Source organism: Muntiacus reevesi, unplaced genomic scaffold, assembly GCF_963930625.1.
Source record: "Muntiacus reevesi unplaced genomic scaffold, mMunRee1.1 SCAFFOLD_174, whole genome shotgun sequence".
NCBI classification, from domain to species: Eukaryota; Metazoa; Chordata; class Mammalia; order Artiodactyla; family Cervidae; genus Muntiacus; species Muntiacus reevesi.
Genome location: NW_027077968.1, coordinates 77,572 through 89,432, shown reverse-complemented (window position 1 = coordinate 89,432; position 11,861 = coordinate 77,572). Strand labels below are relative to the sequence as shown.

The 11,861-nt window shown below is 46.1% G+C and overlaps 1 pseudogene; it reads left to right on the top strand.

The window, feature by feature from the left end:
- Nucleotides 1–1,463: 1,463 nt before the first annotated feature.
- LOC136155294 (phosphoethanolamine/phosphocholine phosphatase-like) lies at nucleotides 1,464–2,176 on the top strand (annotated as a pseudogene).
- The last annotated feature ends 9,685 nt before the right edge of the window (nucleotides 2,177–11,861 follow it).

Sequence of the window (11,861 nt, the reverse complement as noted above, 5' to 3'; positions counted from 1 at the left end):
AGCACCCCTTGCTCCATCCTGAGCCCAAACACCTCAGCTAGCCCGTGTACCCCTACTCTTCACACTCCAAACTCAGCCGGGACAGACCTCTGCCGCCGCCGCTTCCCACCCGGCTGGAAAAGCTCAGAGGTCCTGTCCCCCTTTCCTCTGAGAGACACTATTTGCTGACCACAAGAGGATTCAGTCACTCAGGAGAAAGCTTCCAGAGCTTTGGCCACAACTAGATTCCTAGACTACAAATGCTTAGGGAAAAGGCTGAAACCCACATTCCATGTGTAGCCAGGGAGTGGGGACAGATGGGGTACCTCAAGATGGAGGGAGCCCTTCCTCTGACTGGTGCCCTGCTCCTGCAAAGTCCCAGTCTCTTTCTTGAGAAGCTGTTGATTTTCCTTGCTGTCCTGGGATGGTCTGGGGAGAGTCACCTTGACAAAGTCAGAGGGGTACCCAGTGTCAACCCACTCTCACCACCAGAGGGCAGCAGCCAGCCAGACGTTTGCTCCTGCCCCTGTCTAGTCTGGCTCGCAGTAGTGGTCCAGATGTGTCCCAGCTGCATCTAGTTTCTCATTTAAACCCAGGGTGGAGGGGAGCAACTGGGAGTTGTAGGTTTGAAGCAGCATTGGTGAAGGCCCCAGGAAGCCAAATCCTGTCCCCAAAGTCACATAGCAAAATCTGGCAGAAATATCAACCTGACTCTTGGCGGACTGCCAGTCTCTAGAAGCACCACTGAGTGAGACAGTCCTAGATCACCTGTGGTACCCAGGGGTCCTAGCCCTTCAGCTGCAGTGGATGCCCAGCCCTGGGCATCTGCCTCTTCCCTTTTGAGGACAGAGGGCAGGCAAGGCTGTGACCAAGTGTTCATGAACCAGGCTTTGCCCAATAGAAACATGGTAGCCTTGGGCAAGTTATTTAATCTCTCGAGTCCTTTTCATCTGCTGGATCCATGGAATTGTGTTGAGCAAGGACAGAATATGAGTGAAGCTGATTTGTAAGCCATGATGTACCATACACAAGAAAGGGGCAATGAACATATAGAGAAAAAAACACTGGTCTCAGACTCTGAGATCTGGTTTTGAGGTCTGTCTCTGCCATATATAGTGGGTGATGTTTGCACAAGTTGATTACCCTTTCTAGGTCTTCAATAATATCTGTAACCTTTCCAGCATCATGAGGGATAGTTAAGAGGATGCCTAGCAAGGGCCTTGTGGTCCTTAGCTTATTTGATGGGCTGTTTTTACTGAGCGGTTCCTGGGGCTCAGGAGAGGGGATAGGATCAGGTGGATGTTAGTGGTGGAAACAAAGCCACCTGGCTGGGCACCCTCACATGGACCTTGTATGGTGGTCAGGAGCTCTGGACCGACAGCTGGAGGCCAACAATCCCTACAGGTGGTGCTCAGGGTGATGTACTGACAGTGAGCGGGTGTTTTCCAGTTGCTGGCCTCCGATGCCTGTCTAGGGACAGCGGGATGGCTGCGCAGGGCTCGCCGCGCTTCCTCCTGACCTTCGACTTTGATGAGACTATCGTGGACGAAAACAGCTCCCAGAGAGCCTGCGTGCCACCTACCGCGAGGGCTTCTACAACGAGTACAAGCAGCGCGTCTTCCAGTACCTGGGTGACCAGGGCGTGCGGCCGCGAGACCTGCGCGTGGTCTACGAGTCCATCCCGCTGTCGCCCGGCATGGGAGAAATGCTGCAGTTTGTGGCCAAGCAGGGTTCCTGCTTTGAGGTTATTCTCATCTCAGATGCCAACACCTTTGGCGTGGAGAGCGCGCTGTGCGCCGCCGTCCACCAAGGCCTGTTCCGCCGCATCTTCAGCAACACTTCAGGGCCCGACGCTCGGGGGCTGCTGGCGCTGCAGCCCTTCCACTCACTCAGCTGCGCGCGCTGCCCGGCCAACACGTGCAAGCACAAGGTGCTCAGCGACTACCTGCGCGAGCGGGCCCACGACAGCGTGCACTTCGAGCGCCTTTCCTACGTGGGCGACGGCGCCAACGACTTCTGTCCCATGGGGCTGCTGGCCGGTGGCGATGTGGCCTTCCCGCGCCGCGGCTACCCTATGCACCGCCTTATCCAGGAGGCACAGAAGGCTGAGCCCAGCTCCTTTCGCGCCAGCGTGGTACCCTGGGAAAATGCCACCGAAGTGCGCCTCCATCTGCAACAGGTGCTGAAGACGTGCTGAGGACGCGGCCTGCAGGGGGCGCCCAGCGGGAAGGGGGCCAGGGGGCTGGGGACAGGGAAAGACAAACCTAGTTTTATTAGTCCCTTTCCCTTTCGTTTTGGTGGGTCCCTCCGGGAATTTCGGGCATCCGGAGCTCGTCCATTTGGGGGCTGGAGGAGAGAGTTCGGAGCTGTCCCCGTCTATGCAGTTAACCCAGCTTGGCTGTCTCCCGCAGTTCCACTGCAAGCGAATTCTAGAGTTTGGCCCCACCAGGGTGGTGCGCAGACCCAAGCAGGCAGCAGTGTTTTCCAAAAATCTTGCCCCTTCCCAACTGGGGGGAAGAGGTTGCCTGGCAGGGTAGAGAAGGAACATCTCCCACTGTGTTGCATTAACTGTTGCCTTGGGCCGCATGATTTCCTTCCCCTAGACTTCTGTCAGGGGGACCCAGGTCCTGAAATTCCTCCCCCCCGCCCCTTCAGCCCCAGACTCCCCGCGGAGAGGTGGTGCTCTCCACCGACGCCAGTCTCAGGCCTAGGTCTTGCTTTACCTTCTGTGACCCTACACTACACTCCTGCCTCCCCCCCAACCCCCCCCTCGCACGCTGTCAGCGTCCCCACAGGAAGAAATCCCAGAGGGAACAATCGCCTCCTGGTGGTGGAATGAGGTAGCACACTGTCCAGGGCTCGGGTCCCGCCAGCCAGGGACCTCAGAACACGCGACCACGTCCCCTCCTTGCACCCCAGCCTCTTCTATGCAGCAAGAAACCAGGGACTGAACCAAAGTCGTCCCGCCGACTGGACCCTCTGAACCCCTCCCCTCCCGAATGGAACAGAAAGCCATGATGATTTAAAAGCAGAGCCAGTGAAAGCCAAAAGAAAAAAAAAAAAAAAAGAATAAAAGGGAGAGGGTTAAATTCAATAAAATTAGACATTGAGATGTAAGTTGCAAGTGATATACAGGATTCTAAGAGAATACAGGAAGCAAATATTTGCCAATGAAATGGACAACTTAGAAGTAATGGACCAATTATTCAATTCATTTCAGTTCAGTTCAGTCGCCCAGTCGTGTCTGACTCTTTGCAACCCCATGAATCACAGCACGCCAGTCCTCCCTGTCCATCACCAACTCCCAGAGTTGACTCAAACTCATGTCCATCGAGTCGGTGATGCCATCTCATTTTCTGTCGTCCCCTTCTCCTCCTGCCCCCAATCCCTCCCAGCATCAGGGTCTTTTCCAGTAAGTCAACTCTTCGCATGAGGTGACCAAAGTACTGGAGCCTCAGCTTCAGCATCAGTCCTTCCATGAACACCCAGGACTGATCTCCTTTAGGATGGCCTGGTTGGATCTCCTTGCAGTCGAAGGGACTCTCAAGAGTCTCCTCCAACACTACAGTTCAAAAGCATCAATTTTTCGGCGCTCAGCTTTCTTCACAGTCCAACTCTCACATCCATACATGACCACTGGAAAAACCATAGCCTTGACTAGATGGACCTTTCTTGGCAAAGTGATGTCTCTGCTTTTCAATATGCTATCGAGGTTGGTCATAACTTTCCTTCCAAGGAGTAAGTGTCTTTTAATTTCATGGCTGCAGTCACCATCTGCAGTGATTTTGGAGCCCCCAAAAATAGTCTGTCACTGTTTCCCCATCTATCTCCCAAGAAGTGATGGGACCAGATGGCATGATCTTAGTTTTCTGAATGTTGAGCTTTAAGCCAACTTTCTCACTCTCCACTTTCACGTTCATCAAGAGGCTTTTTCAAGATCTTCTATGACCCACCTCCCAGAGTATTGGAAATAAAAGCAAAAATAAACAAATGGGACCTAATGAAAATTAAAAGCTTTTGCACAACAAAGGAAACTATAAGTAAGGTGAAAAGACAGCCCTCAGATTGGGAGAAAATAATAACAAATGAGGAAACAGACAAAGGATTAATCTCAAAAATATACAAGCAACTCCTGAAGCTCAATTCCAGAAAAATAAACGACCCAATCAAAAAATGGGCCAAAGAACTAAACAGACATTTCTCCAAAGAAGACATACAGATGGCTAACAAACACATGAAAAGATGCTCAACATCACTCATCATCAGAGAAATGCAAATCAAAACCACAATGAGGTACCATTACACGCCAGTCAGGATGGCTGCTATCCAAAAGTCTACAAGCAATAAATGCTGGAGAGGGTGTGGAGAAAAGGGAACCCTCTTGCACTGTTGGTGGGAATGCAAACTAGTACAGCCACTATGGAAAACAGTGTGGAGATTTCTTAAAAAACTGGAAATAGAACTGCCATATGACCCAGCAATACCACTTCTAGGCATACACACTGAGGAATCCAGATCTGAAAGAGACACGTGCACCCCAATGTTCATTGCAGCACTGTTTATAATAGCCAGGACATGGAAGCAACCCAGATGCCCATCAGCAGATGAATGGATAAGGAAGCTGTGGTACATATACACCATGGAATATTACTCAGCCGTTAAAAAGAATTCATTTGAATCAGTTCTAATGAGATGGATGAAACTGGAGCCCATTATACAGAGTGAAGTAAGCCAGAAAGATAAAGATCATTACAGTATACTAACACATATATACGGAATTTAGATAGATGGTGGCGATAACCCTATATGCAAAACAGAAAAAGAGACACAGAAGTACAGAACAGACTTTTGAACTCTGGGGGAGAACGTGAGGGTGGGATGTTTTGAAAGAACAGCATGTATATTATCTATGGTGAAACGGACCACCAGTCCAGGTGGGATACATGAGTCAGGTGCTCGGGCCTGGTGCACTGGGAGGACCCTGAGGAGTCGGGTGGGGAGGGAGGTGGGAGGGGGGATCGGGATGGGGAATACGTGTAACTATATGGCTGATTCATGTCAATGTATGACAAAACCCACTGAAATGTTGTAAAGTGATTGGCCTCCAACTAATAAAATAATATTTAAAAAAAAAAAAAAAAAAAGAGGCTTTTTAGTTGCTCTTCACTTTCTGCCATAAGGGTGGTGTCATCTGCATATCTGAGGTTATTGATATTTCTCCCGGCAATCTTGATTCCAGCTTGTGCTTCTTCCAGCCCAGCATTTCACATGATGTATTCTGCCTGTAAGTTAAATAAGCAGGGTGACAATATACAGCCTTGACGTACTCCTTTTTCTATTTAGAACCAGTCTGTTATTCCATGTCCAGTTCTAACTGTTGCTTCTTGATCTGCATATAGAGTGGTACAATTTTCCAAGTATGAACCAGAGAGAAATAGAAACTATAAGGAAAGACATCATATGTACTGAAATTGAAACTCTGATTTAAAATTTTCCATAAAACAGAAGGCCAGGACCAGATGACTTCAGAGGCAAATTCCGTCAGGCATTTGGTGAAGAGTCAATACCTATCCTTCAGAAACTATTCCAAAAACTTGCAGAGGAGAGAACACTCCTCAAACTCATCCTATGAGGCCACCATCACCCTGGTACCACAAGCAGACAAATATACCACCAAAAAATAAAGTTACAGGGCAATATCAAAGATGAGCATAGGCACAAAATTCTCAACCAAACAGTAGCAAACCAAATCCAGCAAGACATTAAAAGGACCACATAGCATGATCAAGTGGGATTCATCCAAGTGATGCAAGAATTTTTCAATATCCACAAATCCATAGATCTCAATAGATGCAGAGAAAGCTTTAGAAAAATGTCCAACATCCATTTGTGATAACTCTCCAGAAAGTGGGCATAGAGGGGCCCTATCTGAACATTAAAAAGGCCACATTTCACAAACCTACCAATAACATCATACTCAATAGTAAAAAGAAGAAAGCATTTCTTCTAAGATCAGGAAGAAGAGAAGGATGGCCACTCTCACCACTTTTATTCAATATAGTAAGGAAGATCTAACCACAGCAATCAGAGAGAAAGAAATAAAAGAATCCAAGTTGGAAAGGAAATAAAGCTGTCACTGCTTGCAGTTTGCATGATACTGTGCATAGAAAATCTTAAAGATGCTGCCAGAAAACTATTAGAGCTCATCGATGAATTCAGTAAAGCTGCAGGATACAAAATGAATGCACAGAAATCTCTTGCAGTTTTACATGCTAACAATGAAATTTCAGAAAGAGAAATTAAATAAACAATCCCCCTTACCATCCCATCAAAAAGAATAAAATGCCAAGGAATAAACCTAAGGAGACCAAAGAGCTGTACTCACAAATCTATAAGATGCATGCACCCCAATGTTGATGGCAGCACTATTTACAACTGCCAAGACACGGTAGCTACCTAAATATCCATCGACAGAGGAATGGATAAAGAATATGTGGTACACATATGCAGTGGAATAGTACTTAACCATAAAAAGAATGAAATAATGCCACTTGGGGCAACATGGATGGACGTAGTGATTGCCATACTGAGTGCAGAAAGTCAGAAAGAGAAAGACAAATGTCCCTTACATGTGGAACCTAAAAAATTGTACAAATGAACTTATTAACAAAATGGAAACAGACTTTGAAAACATGATTACCAAAAGGGAAAGGCAGAGGTAGGAAAGGGATAAAGATCCTAATCTATAACATCCTAATGAGAGATGTTCAAGATGATGTAAACAGACAGAAAGAAATATTATATGCTTGTGAGGGCAAGCATTTACAACTAGCATTTACACTTCCTAAGGAAGGAGGCAAGTGGGCTTGAGTCCAGGTATTTACAGTCAGTCTCCAGCTTGCACTCTGAAATAGAACGAATAAGAGTAACTGGGTAAATAGTCAGGCTTTGTCTCCTGAGGACAATTTAGGACAACAGCTCTGGCAGAGACAGAGGGGCTACTCTCTGTTTGAGTAAAACATCAAGAGGTCACATATGTCCCGTTCTCAGGGCAGGAGAGACACTGCACATGGGAAGAAAGGCTCCTTGGGGGTCAAAAACAAAGGGGCCCCAACCCATAATGTGTGATGCCACGTCTCCCCCATAGGTCTCCGGGCTGGCATGCATCTGGGAATAGAGATGCTCATGCATGTTGGGGAGGGTCCTAGGACAGGTCAGGTGTGAGAAAAGAAACAAGATAACTGGCCAAACCGAAACAAAGACCCAAAAGGACTGTCCTATAAAAATGACTTAACTGCCTCTTACTGCACTTCTCCTCAGTAGGACAGATACCCACACATTTTTCTCTTCAAGTGTGTATCATTGCCTTCTCTGTCTTAACTAAACAAACTGTTTCTCTATGTGCTCTCCTACTTGTTGTGCTGTGTCTCTAACAATAAACTCTGTACCTCTTTTTTTTTTTTTTAACAGATTTTGCCTCCTTGAGAAATGCATTTTTCAAAGGGGCAAACTTAAAGCCACAGCTCACTGCTGCCTCTCTGACATCACTTGGATTGGAAGAATCAATATTGGCAGAATGACTATACAACCCAATGCAACCTACTGATGCTATTGAATCCCTATCAAATTACCAATGGTATTTTTCACAGAACTAGATCAAAAATTCCCAAAGATTGTATGCAGACACAAAAGACCATGAATCGCCAGAGCAATCCTGAGCGAGAAAAATGGAGCTGGAGGAATCAGGCTCCTGGACTTCAGACAATACTACAAAGGTACAGTCATCAAAACAGTATGCTACTGGCACAAAAACAGAAATGCTGATCAAAGGGACAGGATAGAAAGCCCAGAAATAAACCCATGCACCTATGGTCAATTAATCTCTGACAAAGGAGGCAAGAACATACCAATGAGAAAAGACAGTCACTGCAGTAAGTGGTGCTGGGAAAACAGCTGCACAGAAAAGAATGAAATTAGAACATTCTCTAACATCATACACAAAAATAAATTAAAAATGGATTAAAACCTAAATCTAACACAAGACACTATGAAACTCTTAGAGGAAAACACATGCAGAACACACTTTGACATAAATTACAGCAATATGATTCTGCATCCACCTCCTAGAGTAATGAAAATAAAAACCAAAATAAACAAGTGGGGCCTAATTAAACTTAAAAGCTTTTGTACAGCAAAGGTGGTGGGGCGAGGGGCTGGGGGAGACTATAGACAAGATGAAAAGACAACCCTTAGGATGGGAGAACTCTTAGGACTTGCCCTGTTAACATCTTTCATATATAACATACACCAGTGTCAACTGTAGTTATCATGTTGTACGTTACAGCCCTCGTACTTATTTGTCTAATAACTGGACGTGTGTCTGTTTGGCCCACCTTTGTCCAATTCCCCTCCCCCACACCTACCCTTTGGTAAGTGCAAAGCTTATCTCTTTTCCTCCGCATCCTTGTTTGTTTGCTTGCTTGTCTGTTTTGAAGCGTAATTGACCTACAACACTATGTTAGCTCCTGGTATACAATACCGTGATTCTATCCATTTCAAAATGTTCAACACTGTAATTCCGGTTATGATATGCCACCAAACAAGGATAGGGCATAGTTATTGACTCTGTTCCCTACACTATGCCTGTCTCTTTTTCTATCTGATTGCTTTAATCTGCTGACCTCTTAAGGTTAAATGCATGTTAACCACCCCCCATTTTTACTCCTCTCCTCGCGTTTACTGTATCTGACATCATATTGTTCACCTTTTTCTTCTGTGTATCCCTTAACTAAGGGGCTTCCCTGGTGGCTCAGTGGCCAAGAATTTGCCTGCCAATGCAGGAGACATGGGTTCAACCCCTGGGTCGGGGAGGTCCCCTGGAGAAAGAAATGGCAACCAAATCCAATATACTTGCCTGGAGAATCCCATGCACAGAGGAGCCTGGCGGGCTACGTCCATGGGGTTTTCAAAGACTCGGACATGACTTAGCAACTAAACTATAGCAATGCTCCCTTAACTACTCACTGCGGATACAGATGATTTTACCACTTTTGTCTTTTAACCTTCCCATTAGCTTTGTAAGTGAGTGATGTGCTACCTTTACTGCATATTTGCCTTTACCAGTGAGCTTTCTCCTCTCATCATTTTCATGTTTCTAGTTGCGTCTTTTCTTTTTTGCTGGGAGAGGTCCTCTTGACATTTCCTGTAAAGCTGGTTTGGTGATGCTGGACTCTTGTAGCTTTCTCCTGTCTGTAAAACTCTGGCCTCTCCTTCAAATCTGAGTGACAGTCTTCCCAGTAGTGTCTTCTTGGTTGTAGGCTTTTCTCTTTACCGTTTCACATATATCATGACACTCCCTTCTGGCCTGCAGTGTTTCTGCTGAAAAATCCCTTGTTTGTAACGTGTTGCTTTTCCCTTGCTGCTTTTAATACCCCTCTGTAGCTTTACTTTTTGCCATTCTGATTACAATGTGTTTTGGTGTGGTTTTCTTTCTGTGTAGGGCTCTCTGTGTTCCAGTACCTGGATACCCACGTCTTTTGCCAGGTTAGCAAAGTGTTCGGCTAGTGTGTCTCCACATATGCTCGCTGCCCCTTTCTCTCTTTCTCCTCCTGCTGGGACCCCTAGAATTCAAATGTTTCTATGCTTGACCTGGTCCCAGAGGTCTCTGAAACTGTCCTCATCTCTGTTTATTCTTCCTTTTTATCTGTTCCGCTTCAGTGATTTCCACTATTCTGTCTTCCAGCTTCATGATCCGTTCCTCTGTGTCTTCTCACCTACCATTGAAGTATATTTTTATTTCACTTATTGTACTCTTCATCTCCGTTCGGTTCTCCTTTAGATTCTCTGTTCTTGGTTCTTTTCAAACTTTTTTTAATTGTAGGATAATTGCTTTAAAATATTATGTTGGCTTCTGACATACATCAACATGAATCAGGCATAGGTATACATATATCCCCTCCCCGTTGAACCTCCTTCCCAGCTCCCACTCCACCCCACCCCATCCATCTAGGTGGTCACAGAGCACCAGGTTTGAGTTCCCTGCATCATACAGCAAATTCCCAATGGCTACTGGTTTTTCATATGGTAATGTATGTGTTTCGATGCTACTCTCTCCATTTGTCCCACCCACTCCTTCCCCCACTGCATTCACAAGTCTGTTCTCTATGTCTGTGTCTCCACTGCAGCCCTGCCAATAGGTTCGTCAGTACCACCTTTCTAGATTCCATACATATGTGTTAATATACGATAATTGTTTCTCTCTTTCTGAGTTACTTCACTCTGCATAATAGGCTCTAGGTTCATCCACCTCAATAGAACTGACCCAAATGTGTTTCTTTTTATGGCTGAGTGTAGTTCCACTGTATATATGTACCACAACTTCTTTATCTATTCATCTGTAGATGGTCATCTGAGTTGCTTGCATTTCCTCGCTGTTATGAATAGTGCTGCAGTGAACACTGGCATACATGTGTCCTTTTCCATTATGGAATCATCAGGGTACGTGCCCACTAGTGGGATTGTCGGCCCTTAGGGTTGTTTATTCCTAGTTTTTTCAAGGACTCTCCATACTGTTCTCCAGTGGCTGTATCATTTACATACCCACCAACAGTGCAAGAGGGTTCGATTTTCTCCACATCATTTCTAGCGTGTATTGTTTGTAGATATCCTGATGACGGCCACTCTGACCGGTGTGAGGTGATACCTCGTCATAGTTTTGATTTACATTTTCTAATAATGAGTGCGGGGAGAAACAGCAATAACCTCAGGTACCCAGACGACACCACCCTTATGGCACACAGTGAAGAGGAACTAAAGAGCCTCTTGATGAAGGTGAAAGAGAAGAGTGAAATAACTGGTTTAAAACTCAACATTCGAGAAATGAAGATCATGGCATCTGGTCCCATCACTTCATGGCAAATAGATGAGGAAACAACGGAAACAGTGACAGACTTTATTTTCTTGGGCTCCAAACTCACTGTGAACGGTGACTGCAGCCAAAAAAGATACTTGCTCCTTGGAAGAAAAGCAAAAACAAACCTAGACAGCAGAGCATATTAAAAAGCAGAGACATTACTTTGCCTACAAAAGTCCTTGTAATCAAAGCTATGGTTTCTCCAGCAGTCATGTAGGGACGTGAGAGCTGGACAAGAAAAAAGGCTGAGTGCCGAAGAATTGATGCCTTTGAAGTGTGGTGCTGGAGAAGACTCTTGAGAGTCCCTTGGACAGCAAGGAGATCAATCCAGTCAAGCCAAAGGGAAATCAACCCTGCACATTCACTGGAAGGACTGATGCTGAAGCTGAAGCTCCAATACTCTGGCCAGCTGATGGGAACAGCCGACTCATTGGAAAAGACCCTGATGCTGGGAAAGATTGAAGGCAGGAGGAGAAGGGGATGACAGAGGATCAGGTGTTTGGATGGCATCACTGACTCAATGGACATGAGTCTGAGCACACTCTGGGAGACGGTGAAGGACAGGGAAGCCTGGCGTGCTGATGTCCATGGGTGGCAAAGAGTGGGACACGACTGAGCTACTAAACAACAATAAATTCTATTGCATATAATCCTGCAAGCCTAAAACATTCTTGTCTCCCCACTATGAATCAAAATCAAATGAATAACCATAGCCTCCTGCTGACGTAACTAGCGCTCGCTCCTACATTGCTGGCTAGGGGGTCCTAGGTGTCCCAAAGTTCGCCTTGTCCTGCTGGTGAGTGTGGCTGTTTCTGGGGGCAGCTGGCTGACATGCCAGGGTGACTTGAGGCTGGTTTGTCCTGCCGTTGACTGGGTTTGGGGCCCAGGGTGTCCTGGGGCTAGTGCCAGCTCACTGGTGGGTGGAGCTCTGTTTCTGTTCCTGGGTCTCTAGCTGCAGGGCTGGTCTCAG